This window comes from Pinus tabuliformis, chromosome X, assembly GCF_031772625.1.
Source record: "Pinus tabuliformis cultivar Carrire ecotype Pingquan chromosome X, CPIR1, whole genome shotgun sequence".
NCBI lineage: Eukaryota > Viridiplantae > Streptophyta > Pinopsida > Pinales > Pinaceae > Pinus > Pinus tabuliformis.
Window position 1 is genome coordinate 507,764,585 of NC_142308.1, and position 14,358 is coordinate 507,778,942.

Consider the following 14,358-nt stretch of genomic DNA (forward strand, 5'->3'; position numbering starts at 1 on the left):
TCAATCTCTCCCTCACGTGAAGGCACTAGGAGTTACAATATCTTCCATGGCGCCCAGTCTGAAACAATTCATAGGGGGTTTCATGTGAAGAGGGTGTCGCAGGTTTTGGCGAGTTCGGAGTACACAAAGATTTCTGTGGTTTTGGGATGGCGAGACGCCCAACCAAACTCCTACATGGTTTTCACTAATAGAAAGTTGTCGGCAATGACGACACCTCCACCTTCTGAGGAAGTTGTGTCCATCGTTACTCCGTTGCAAATTGGTAATGTTGTCCTGCATTCCAAAATTGGCTTAAGTTCTTTGTTTTATTCCCCTGCAAGTTGGGTAGTGCTTGGTTTGATAAAAGGCTTATGTTACCAACGTTTCTTCTCTCTTTCTTCAACCAGCCCTCTGCTAATGATCTTTCTCGCCTTGTTTCCATCGGGTTCCTTCTCTCCTTCCTGGCTTCCCTCTGTCTCTCCAGTTTTTAGGCCTCCCATCTCTCTATATTTTTTGCTTATTCCTTCTCCCATCGACGTTATTCTAGTTTAAGCCCAAGATTTCTCAAGCACTCTTCATAAGCCTCCTTTCTTGCATCACTTGGTCATTGGTATCTTGGGGCTTGCCTCTTTTCCTCCCCCTCCTTCTGATTTGATTCTATGGGATCTATTTTTGGAAGGGACCTACAAAAACTACGTCTTTTTTACTAGCTCTCAAACAATGTGGCACCTACTCGTTTCACTAGACTTAGTCTATTTGGACCTTTGCTTGGGTTTTTATGTTGCTTTGATTTTTCTAGCATGCCTCGTTAAAGCGTGAGTTCAAAGGGGTGTTGCCTATTACCAAGAGTGGGCCTAGAAGAGAAATACTTACATGCACCATCGCCTAGAGGATTTTTCATCACGCTATTGTGAACTCATGCCAGTACATATTCAGGAAGAACTAACATGTGCTGGGGGGGAAGCTTCATCTCAGAGACATCCCCTCTCAAACATAGAGGTTTTCACTAAATGGGCATATTGGATACAAGTGGTGAGCTCCAGTATTGTAGCAATAATGCTACAACTCCTGGGGCTTCCTGTCTCTCATTTTATCAACCCGGTAGTTCGTACAAACTTGGAAGCGACGGTGCTATATGCACAAGTACTAGCTCTTGTCGCAGCTGTCACTTGGTCAGCTGGCACAAGTCCGCTAGGGCTCAAGCCAACTTCTATAGGCTCTCAGAAGAAGCTTGCTAATTGATGGACGAAAGCTATTCTCAAAGGAAAACTACTCTACTTGACAAAATGGACTGAAAGCAAATCAAAGCATGTAAACCTAGGAAACCCTAATTTAACTAGTCTAACCTCTATAATGCAAAGAATGTGAATGAAACCTCTACCAATGCTGCTGTTACCTCTAATAAGTGGGAATGCATGGATCTAAGCTACTTGCATCATAAAAGACATGTTTTTGTATTTTTCCTTTAAGTGGATGGAATGATTGCGATTTTGTGCTAACTAGGGTTTGGTTGTGCAGACGGGATGGAGAAGGAAGGAAAGCGTGGGACAGGTTGGGGAGGCTAGGAGAGGTCCCTAGGGATCCTTAGCATCCATCCACAGAGGTTACTCGCATTCAGATGCTCAGCAACCGAGTGAGTGGCCTCCTACAGGATGTCTGCAGGGGATCCTACAGGATACGCAGAGATTTCTACAGGATGTCTACAAATTGCTACAGGATGACCTACCGTGAGTGTTTGAAGTGATGGAGGAGTGATGGAATGGTAGGGGGAGATGTGTAAGGTAGGAATAAGGCTGGTGATGGCTCAGAAGTGGAAGAATAGGATAGGGAGTGAGTGTAGGGAGTAGGTTGGAAGATAGAGGACTAGGTCAACGAAAGGGCTAGAGAATGAAGCTATGTGAGGAGTGAAAGACTTTGGGAGATAACAGAGCGGAGCAGGGGTCAACGATGTGTTTGCATGTGTGATCAATATGGAGAATGAGGTAATGGAACGAGAGAGAGCAGTGTAAGTGAAACAAATGCTTATGACTGTCACCAAACCGAAAATGCATCAACCTAAACTACCTGTGCGTATAAATTCAATGAACAACAATCCAAAACGCGAAGGAGAATGTGCATGAAGCTGTGATGAAGGCGTGTGTGCAGGTGTGAATCATGTGGAAAGATCTATCATAACGAGACTATGTTGCAGCATGTATGAAGTGAAGAAATGCGTGTTTTTGTGGCTGGTATAGGCTGCACTCCAATCTCCAAACGGAGATGGAAGTGGAGACTTCCTCAACCTTTTTTGCTGGAGCTCCAATGTATTATCAACTTGCTAATCTAACTAAACAACCGAAAGCAATTCAACCATAAACTAGTCCTATCTATGCTCATGAAAAAGACTAATTCAACAACCTGTAATTCAAATTGCATGTGAAAATGAAAACTCAGAGTGCTGAAACGAAATGCAAACAACACTACAGCAGAGGGGATCTATGGCTCTCAGGTTGGGCCCTAACCTGAGAGCTATAGTCTCCTTAAGAAAACTCAAAGCTAGATCAAAATCTGCCTTCTTTATTCATAATCTGATGTTAAGCCAAAACTGGCTTACAACAAGAACTAACACCGAGCTGTGCTCAAAAATTACAATAGTAATGCGAAAGTTTCAACAACCTATCAAAGGCTACGGCCTCTATACTTATGCAAAAACGATCATCCAACAGGTCTCCTTGATTTTAGGAACTCGGCTGTCCAACTGAAGTTTAACTTGGTGATCCTGTAGAACAGTTATGACTGTTATTCCTGTAGAACGGTTGGCTGCCTCTATGCTCGGTGCTCTATGCTCGGTGGGGAGATTGGTTGGAGCTCGGAGCTATGGTGGGAATCACGAGGAAGGTCCCCAAGACTGTGGACATCCTCTCCTAAAAACCAGCAGTACCACCTCATTGTCCCCTTGTCTCCTTTTTCGTGTCTTTTCTCCCTTTAAATGCAAAAAACCTGAAAGCATCATGCATTAGTCACGTAGATAATATGTCTACCCTTCTTCCTACAAACAACACGAACAAACTAAGAAATGCATGCATAAGCAATAAAATATGAATGGTTTGAGCAAGTAGAATAGGCCAAAATGAGCCCAAATTGTACCAAAATTGGGGCTCATCAACAAGACACTAGACAAATGAGAAGTTGCTTTAACCTATATATGAAAATTGTTGATCTTTACTAGTAGATGAAGTTTCTACTCAACAACACACTTTTGAACTGACACAAGCATCGAGGAAACATTCTCCACTCCCTTGAGCATATTCATCAACATTTGAGGGACCTTGATCGAAGGATGGAGAGAATTGAACAACATCTTGACATTCTACCCTTGGCAGGGAAAACATCTAAAGACAATAAAGAGCCTATCTAGGTTGCAATCTTAGATTCATATCACTCTTCCTAGTTCTCTATACGTGTATGTGTCATGCTTACTATGATGCAAACATTTTTCTACATGTTGTTTTGGTTACTTTCTCAACTTTGTTTTGTTTACTATTGCCTCTCCTAATACTCAATTGGCTCTTTAATTTTATAGAGAATAAATTTTTGGATCTACTCAAATCTCCCTAGTTACAAATTGACTTAAATGTTTAAGATTTTCTTATTTTTAAAAACATTAAAATTTTTTCCCTAAAAAAATATAATAACATTTTATATTTATAAATTAATTTATTTCAATAAACATAACTATTTAATTTGGCTTTAAAGGTAGTGTTGAGATATAATTGGAGACATTCAAGGTACAATTTATCATAACAAATGCCATCTCATGTCATGGAGAAGTTTGGAGAATGAACTTTTAATTTCTCTCACTATCTTTAAAGTTTCCTTCGTTTTTTATTTTTATTTGGGGTAGAATTAGTTTAATCATTGCACTCTGACTTGATAAAACTCTAATGGTTATATTTCTATATTGATGTGTTATGTTTAATTTGGTCCGTCGAGATTAAATCATAATGGATAGTTAAATAATTCTAGTTAGTCGAGTGGATTAATAAAAGAGTGGATTAATAAAAAATAGTATGGTTTGTATGAATGATAATTGTATTGCGTTAGTTTGCCTGGGGTAGCTCAAGTGACGATGGTTGTGGAATGAAGTCTCACCGAATCGGAGATCTTGGGTTCAAATCTTGTACTACCCTCCCTTGTAGTGGGGTGAATAATGGACATGTAAAACTCAAAAAACGGAGAGTCCTACCAAGCTTAAAAAAAGGATAATTGTATTGCGTTAAAAAAAATTCTCTAATAGTTTTTAAAATGTTATCATTTTCATGTTAAATAAAAATAGGAAAAGTTTTATGAAATATCTCTCTTTTTAATTATGGATGAAAATTTAATATAAATTTCAAGTTGTAAAAAATGTTTTAAAATAATTTCAAGAAAAATACATATTTAAAAAAAAAAAAGAAGTAAATAATTAAGTAAGTTTGTTTATTCAAAGTTATAAAAAATTATGATGAAAATAGGAAATGCCCCATTCAATCTTATATTTTAAATCTTGAATATAGGTGGTATATAATTCTTAGTGATATTTTTATGTTCTATTGTTTTAAATACATTATAAATCCTAAAAAATTATAGCTTATTTAGTTTATATTAAATTAATAATTTAAATTTTTCATTTTAATAATTTTTAACTATATTTTAAATCAAATTAATAAAAAAATTCCTCCTTAAAAAATATTATTATATAATTGCTCCTTTAGTATCAGAGACTTATGGTTGTGATGATAATAAAAGATGCTATAAAATTATAGCCACACATAAAATATAATTAAATTATAAATTTAATTTCAATATGTGATATTAAACCTGGAATTAAATAATATTTAAATATTTTATATGTTAAAATATGAGTAAGTGCATGTAAAGTTACTTTAAATTCAACCATCTATATTTTAAAATGCAAAATATTTAATGCTTTTAATACTTTTTTCGGGGGAAGGACATTCCCGTTGAAGAAGCAATATATTACATTGTATACAATCTCTGTACAACTGATCCGTACAATCTATTGCGTCACACTCAGCATGAGACATATACATATTTACAGAAGCGTGATAGACATGACATGCGGTAGAACAACGAAACGGAACGGATACAATATGCTGCGGAACAGCTCATCATGCAGCGAAGGTCAAACCCAAGTGGGGAGGCTATAAGCCCGCCGTCCCAACCACTCAAGATATACAACCAAGTGCATAAATAATACTTATCATTACAATTACAATATATTTAAATTTAATATTTGAATATAAATAATTAAATTATATTTGAATAATAATTTAATTTATTAAATTAAATTAAATATTAATTTTATTAAAGGTTACTAAAATAATTTCAATACTTATCATGTATTTGAATATAGATAATTAAATTGTATTTGAATAATAATTTATTTTATTAGACTAAATTAAATTTCAATTTTAATAAATATTACTAAAATAATTTCAATAGGATGATCACGATTCACAGAATCCTACCGTTTAATCTTGAATCTTCTAACTCTGGTAAAGCCACCTAACACAAATAAAATGGTAAAATATCTTGCCATACAATTCTATCGTTCTTTAGGTTTTTTTTTGTACTTAAGCCATACCTTCCACACATACAACAATTCAATACACTATCGTATTTAAAAAATATAAATGCACAGAATAATAATTTAAAAGGTGATTTTATATGTTCAACATCTATTTTCATTTAAATTCTATAATTTTTAACCTTATAAAAACATATTTAATAATATAAATGCACGGAATAATAATTTAAACAGTGACTCTATATGCTCAATATTTTGAAAACTTAATATTTAAAAAAGAATTTAATAGTGTATACTAACCCTATAATATTATCTTATTGGAGGGCCTAAAGATGCATGTTCAGGTCAACTTCAACAATAGTATTATTCATTGTACGTGGTTTAAAGTTACAATTTTTCATTCTATAAATTTATTTTCAAATTAAGAAATTCTTAATTCAAACTCCTTAGTTATGATGGAAAATGATAGAACTAACAATGCATGAAAGCATATAAATCGGTGGGAGATTGTCAAATTCTGCTTCTCCATACAATACCGCATTAAAAGTAAATTCATTGCATGTTGCAATCCAACGAAAATAATTTAACCAAAAAAACACCTAGTGTTTGCAACCCTTGCATATATGGAATGGAAACAATGGCTTCCCTCCCGCACGGATGATATTTAAATAAAGAAAGTATTGTCAGCACAACCTATATTGGAAGGACGACATTCCCACAACTGGTTTGTTACATTGGTTAGGTATGCTAAGTCCAAATCATCCATTGAACCTTCATGGGTGACATAGAAAAGAAAAAATCATAACCTATTAACATTTTAGATTTGCATTTGTTCACATGTATCAAGGTGATCTCCCTTTACCCAATCAACTAGACTTGTGAATGCACGTCCATAAAGTGCAGAAACGGGAAATCACGTGGCCAAAGAAAATAAAACGTGTCTTCATTCCTCCGACGAAGACAACTAGGTGGTGTAGTGTATCACCTTGGCAATGTTAGTTTTGTGACACTTAGAGAGGGTGATTTTGATGTAATGATATAAGATTATGCATGACATACTTATGTACATGCTTATATGCTATAGACCTAGTTTGGGTCACCTGGTTGCTATGTGTTTATGATAATATCTATGGTTGTGTGTATAAAAACTGATTTTGGTTAAGAGCATATTATTGATATTTTCTCTTTTGGTATTCTAGTTTGACATATGTGTATGACATGGATAGTGATCCAATATTGAGACACAGATCCATGAATGATCATGGTTATGTGGAACATATGGTTAATTATGATTAATGGAAGATATATGATTTGTATGATTATATATGCATAATCTTGTACTAAGTAGGATGTGGCAGGGGACTTGTTTATTTGTAAATCAGGATGCTCAAATTATAAATGATTGTAGAAGTCATGATATATGATTTGTATGATTATATATGTTTAATATTGTATTGAGAAAGATGTGGCAAGGGACATGGTTATTTTCAAACAAGGATGCTCAAATTATAAATGGCTGCAGAAATCATTTCTCGAAAACCACAATGTCTATGGAAGTCATGCACAATCTTTGGTAAAATGTGAATAAGTTAATTATGAAATTCATTTGATTCCTTTGATCTATGAGATTGTGATATGTGTAGGTCTTGGAACAAGGCCTTACCAATGAACCATCAAATGGGCATGAGCTCACAATCAGTACCTTAAGGTGAAGTGTGGAGTTTCAAAGTAGAGTAGATGATAAGCCATGGAAATTAAGGCGCGGAGTTGTAAATCCATGAAATATAAAGACGTAGAGTCTTGGAACTATAATAAAAGGATTGGGACGCCGAGTCCTAAATATTTAAAAGATCAAGGTGTGGAATCTTGGATCCTTGGAGTATATTAAGGCACGAAGTCTTTAATCTACTAAGGCACGAAGATGTATGCAATAGGGATGTGGAATCCCTATTCTTCGGAAGGAAAATACCACTCATGGGTAGCTCAAGGGTGAATTTCCTTAATAAAATCTCATTTCTAACAATTTTGGAGTGACTTTCTAAAAATAAAAAGTCATGTCTAGCATCTCAAGTATAACTTTCCAAAAATAGTAAGTCACCTTCAGTCAATGGGTAATCAAGTATAGTTGAAGAAAAATAGCTTAACTTATTATTACTCAATACTAATAGTTCAATCTCGACTTAATCATCAATATTATTATTATTATCTTTTATGAGACTATGATATTATTATTAAAAGGGAATTGTAAGTTACCTTCATCTCCTCAATCACTTCACACCTCTCTCCTTGATGAGTCTCATGGATCTATGTCAATCTCTCTCTCTTTTAATAATACATTACACTCTCTTTTATGCACTCATCAAAAAATGGCATATTCCTTTTACACTCATTAAAGACATGTCATAAAAGATTCCTCTTACGTTCTCTTTAATGCATATGTTACACTCTCCTTAACTAAGGCATGCATACATCTCCTTAACGGCATGAGTTACACTCCTCTAAATGGAATACAAGGCATGCATATTGCTTCGTCTTTATGACAAGAATTTTTTGTTCCTCCTATATATGTGTCTCGTGTATACTTACTTGGGGAGGTGCATTGTGATACTAAGAGTTGGAGCATATATATATATATATATATATATATATATATATATATATATATATATGAGTATGAGAGGGAGAGACTTGGAGAGTATCCAATTGCTTTCGAAATGAATTTGAAATTCCTAAACTAAATTACTAAATAGCTCTACCTGGTGGAGCTGACCATGAGTCGTATTGGGAGGAAGTGAAATTTATCTTCCTTATCTTGCCTTGGATGTCTTTCTACTACTACATTTCGGCATTGTTTGTGAGCTCTTATAGCTCGAGGGTTCTAGGGGGAGAAGTTCTCCCTGGATATGGTTGGGTGGAAAACCGAATGGTTCACAATAATTTGGTAAGGATATTGGAGTTGGAGAATATTCTCATCTTTGGAGTTGTATATATACACTGTCACGTATATTCATAAACATTCTTGAATTTTTAGTTCATTATTGTAGAAATTTCAATTTATGAGAATATGCTACTTGTGAATGTTTATGTTATGAGATAACCAATAATGAATGGCAGCTACAACTGAGAATGTGCATGCAGAGGAATTAAAACAATAATGTGCTGCCAAAGTTTTCAAGTTCAATTTGTAATGAATCTTTGTCCATAGCAGGTCATATCTATTATCCAAGTTCAATATTTTATGTTTGATAGCATGGTTTTTTCTTATTGTGAATTGGGTTGTTAGCTGAAACTTAGTTGTATATAAAATGTTACACACAAAATGTTTGAAGAAATTCTGCAATAATTGTAATTCATTTTATACAAGTTTTGTTTGGTACAGTGTTGTTGCAAACTAATTGACAGAAAGTCTTACATGCTTAAGCATTCAGGCTGTCATGAGTTTGATGAAAATATAATGTTAGTGTAAATTTGAATTTTATTTATCCATGTACACCTATAGATGAAGTTTGCATTGAACTTAGTGTTTGACAAAAAACTTAAATGAGACAGTAGGAATTTATTTTTTTGTTGTTTTAAAGAATCACATCCTTGGGAGTTTTGGATGTGATTCAGCCCAACATCAGGGGTATCCATGCCTTAAGGACCTGTAACCCCCCATTTTATTCCAAAAAAATACTTTTCTGAACCCAAATCATAAATCTGGTTGATTTTGCATATTAATGCTGCAAACTTTGTGTGTTTGTTGTTGAGTTTTCGGTGAAGGATTAAGATGATTTATTTTTTGTTTTAATATGCCAATATTTTAAGTTTTAAATATATGAATTTTATGACTTAAATAGGTTGAGAAAAAATCTTATATTCATGTTGCTAATGGTTTCAAAATTGTCTTAAGAGATGATGGTCGTCAAGTGTTTGACAAAATGCCTCAATGGCTAAATATTGTATGCTTGCAAACTGTTTGTCAAAAGGCCTCAATGGTTGTAGCTTTTATGCACATAAATTATTAGAGTAAAGGTCTCATTGAATATAGATTTTATGTACCAAAAACTTATGAATAGATTATTTAATAGATGCAACTTCCTATGTCTGCCAATTTTTTTTGCATAAATGTGAAAATGAATTTAATAAGCTGTTGAAGTGTGAATAGAGAATAGGACAATTGTTATTTTTATTATCTTAAGATATCATGAAAAAAATAGGTTGTTGTTGGAAACGATTTTATGGTAACCAATTTTGTAGGATTTAAATATTGGTGCAAGTGAGCATAATAAGTTTTCCAAGTTGCATGTATTCATAGGTGTAGTCTTATACTTGAGTAGTTGTAGAAAACAACTAATTGTGCCTAATTTTGGCAAGTCCATTGTTATACTTGGCAATTTTTGAGGAATAATATGTTTATGAATTTGTAACAGTAACCACTTTTGTTGTAACATTCACTATACAAGTCTCATGATTGAAGCAATGCCATTAATTGTTTTTCCTTAATACTTGGGAATGAGGATTTTTAGATGATGAATTTGGAAACATTGTTGGGTCAATATCTTTTGTGATTCCATTTTTCCATTGCATAAACATATCATTATATTTTCTGATGAAGAGAGACATATTCCTTCTTCAGTTACCTTGTTACATGTAAATTAATAATCATGCCCTTATATGTGATTTTTGTAATAGAAGCATGATATTTTAGGTTCTTGTGGCATACTTTGTGGTTATGATGTAAAGAGTTAATAAGTGGAACCTATTTAGCATAATCTAGGGTGGTCAAATAGGTTGATTAAGCTTAATTCTCACACATGACATTATGATGGAATTTATTTCCAGTCTTACTTAGAACTCACGTATAAGTATGAAAAGAGCACATGCTATGTTCTTTTAAACATGAGGAGAAATGTGTTTTGGAATTGGTTTTAAGGGAAAGTTATCCCTGACTTCTTATGTTATATTCTTATATTGAAATAGATGAAGGAATATGATCTTCATGATAACCAAGTTAGTCATATTATGATTATTAAAAAAAAAATTTGAGTGATAGTGTTCAATGTAACCTTTACTTCTCTACACTCTTCATGGTTGGTAAGGTGGGACCTTACACGTGCTGAGACGAAGACTCTTCCGACGAAGACAACCACATCGTGAGAGACTTCAAAACCACAACAGAAATAGGTGCTTCAAAATTTGTTCATCCTTTGGAAAATATTGAAGAAGAGTTTCCTATATGCAAGCAAGATATTATATGTCTTAATCCTTCTTATAGATAAAAATCAAACTTTGAATTAAATGAAGGAGTTGCAGCTCACAGGTGTGTACTGCACCTGGGAGACTACACTCAAACAAAGAGGAGACTCTCACTCTCGTTCACTCTACTCTTACATCAAATGAATATTACAATATTAAATACATCACTGAAAATTAGGTAGTTGTATACAACCTCCTAAACTCTAGGAACTAATCCTAAATTAAGGAGATGCGTTACAACCATATAACCATTTCTCCATTATTTTTAACTCCCCCCCTTAATGGAGAAAGGGTTATTCTGCACTCCTAACATCCCTCTAAATAACTCAAACTTTACTCGCCCTAGAGGCTTAGTAAAAATATCAACTAAATTATCACAAGTGTTACAATACTCCACACATATTTCTTTTCACTGTATCTTTTCTCGAACAAAATGAAACTGAGTGTCAATATGTTTAGTATTTTTATGGAAAACTGGATTGTATGCAAGCTTTATTGTGCTCTGGTTGTCAGTTTTGATGCTAGTTGCTTCTTTCTGTCCTTCGCCTGCATCGCTAAGCAATCTCCTCAACCAAATGGCTTCGCATGTGGCTGCACACAACGCTTGGTACTCAGCTTCACATGATGATAATGCTACAGTACTTTGCTTTTTGCTACTCCACGAAATAACCCCGGATCCAATACTAAATGCGTAACCTGTGATGGATCTATGATCATCCAGGTCACCTGCCTAATCAGAATCTGAATAACCTTCTAAAGTAACATCAGAAATGTCAGTGTATAAAATACCATAATTACAAGTACCACTAAGGTACCTCAACACACATTTTGCTGCAATCTAGTGACTTTCAAGTGGTTTGGACATAAACTGGCTCAACACACTAACAGAATATGCCAGATCAGGTCTAGTTGTTGTGAGATATATCAAGCTTCCCACTAGCTGTCTATACAAAGTGGCATCCACCTATTTTGTGCCATCATCACTGCTTAACTTGAGATTCTGCTGCAATGATGTTGCTGCTATTTTGCACTATTCCATTCTGAATCTTTCCAATATGGTTCTGGCATACTTTCCTTGAGTTAGAAAAGTTTGACCAAAATCATTCCACACCTCCAAACCTAGGCAATAATGAAGATCTCCAAGGTCTTTCATTTCAAATACTTGTGACATTTGCTGCTTGATTTCTTTGATCAAATTATTTGCATTTCCTGTTATGATCATGTCATCCACATACAAAGAAATCAAAATGATTTGCCTCTGTTTATTTATCTTGGTATATAGGTTTGGGTCGTTGAGGCTCCTATGAAAGCCATGTTGTATAAAAAATGAATCAATTTTCTCATACCATGACCTGGGTGCTTGTTTCAGACCATAAAGTGCCTTATGCAATTTACACACTAAATGCTCCTGCCCCTTTTTCACAAAACCAGGAGGCTGTACTAAATAAATTTCTTCCTTTAATTCTCCATTCAGAAATGCAGACTTAACATCTAGCTGGTGTAGCTTCCATTTATGTTTTGTTGCTAAAGAAATTAGCATTCTAATTGTATTTAATTTAGCTACAGGGGAAAAGGTGTCATCGAAATCTATTCCTTCTTGCTGTGAGTAACCCTTTGCTACCAGTCTAGCTTTGAATTTTTCTACACTCCCATCTGCATTTATCTTAGGTTTATACAGCCACTTGCATCCTATAGGGGTTTTTCCTTCAGGCAACTCAACTAAATCCCAAGTATGATTTCTATATATTGATTCAATTTCCTCATGCATTGCAGCCCTCCATTCATCTGATTTACTTGCTTCTTCATAGTTTGAAGGTTCTACAATGTTTAAAATTTTTGACATTAAAGCATAGCCTTTCAATCTTTCAGGTAGTCTAGTCTTCCTACCTGATCTTCTAGGTAGAGGACTTACCTCAACTCTATCTGTTTCAGCACTTTTCGGGCCTGCATCATCACTTATTACACTATCTGCTGCTACTTCTTCCTGTTTCTGCTCCTGCTCCTGCTCTTCATCTTCATCACTGTTCATCTCTATCAGCAATGGAATGTGGCTGTCACTGTTAGAGTCTTCCTTTCCATCTTCAGTATGTTCATGAAAAATAACATCTCTGCTTGCAAAAACTTTATGAGTCACAGGATTATATAACTTGTATGCCTTATACTCTGTGCCATATCCTACAAATATACATTTCAAGGCTTTGGGGTCTAACTTCTTTCTATCTGCTTTTGGTATATGAGCATAAGCTTTAGATCCAAATATTCTTAAATGACTAACTGCTGGCTTGAGTCCAAACAATGCTTCAAAGGGGGTTTTGAAGCCTAGACATTTAGTAGGACTCCTATTCTTTAAATAAACAGCAGTATTAATGGCTTCTGCCCAAAGACCATTCGATAGTCCCTTACCTTGAAGCATACTTCTCGCGCACTCCACAAGAGTTCTGTTCTTGCGTTCTGCTACTCCATTCTGTTGTGGAGTGTGTGGCACTGTGAATTGCTGCATAATCCCATGCTGCTTGCAGAAGTTCATGAACTCTCCTAACCTGTATTCTCCCCCTTGGTCCGAGCAGAGAATCTTTATCCTCTTTCCTGTTTGGTTCTCTATCATAGATTTGAACTCTTTAAAGTACCGAAAGGCTTGACTCTTTTTACTTAAAAAATACACCCATGAAAACCTAGTGCAATCATCTGTAAACAGCAGAAAATAATATGCACCTCCTAGCGACCTAGTTTGCATAGGTCCACAAATATCTGTATGCACTAGTTCTAGGATGTCTCTTTCTTTTCTGTTGACATGTAGAGGGAACTCTTCTCTATGCATTTTCCCTAATGCACATCCATCACATTCCAGCTTGACATTATGAAAAACAGGGAGTCCATCGACCATACCTTTCTTCTGAAGTAAGACGAGGTCTTGCAAATTGAGATGTCCAAATCTCTGATGCCAGAGATCTTCGACTATTGATCCAGCTGCAACCATTGCTTGTCATGGCATACTCTTTGCATCCAATCTGTACAAATTCCCCACGCGCACTCCTGTTGCAACTGTTTCCATCTGGCTATCCTTAATGACACAACCATTCTTAAAGAATTGCACCTGCATGTCCTGGTCTGTAATCATTGAGACAGAGATCAAGTTTTTCTTAATTCCTGGAACATATAATACATTTTTAAGATGTTTAATGTCGCCACTAGGTAGCTTCACAGGAATATCTCCATATCCTTTGATCTCATACCCACTGTCATCTCCTAGATAAATTTTTTATCCACATGCAGATTCTTCAAGAAATTCAAAACAGTCCTTCTTACCGGTCATATGTGAGGATGCGCCAGAGTCGACATACCATATGTTGTCCTCATCTCCCTTTGATGTTGAAAGAGCACAATCAACTGTGAATAGTCGAAGATCATGGCTGTGGTCCTCCTCTTCTCCAGCAAAACAGCCCTGATGTTTCCTCTGTTTGCCTTTTCTTTCATCCACCTGCCTCTTATAGCATTCTTTAATCTGATGACCAGGTTTCCCACAATAAAAACATCTCTTAACATAATTATCAGTCATACCTCTGAATGATCTC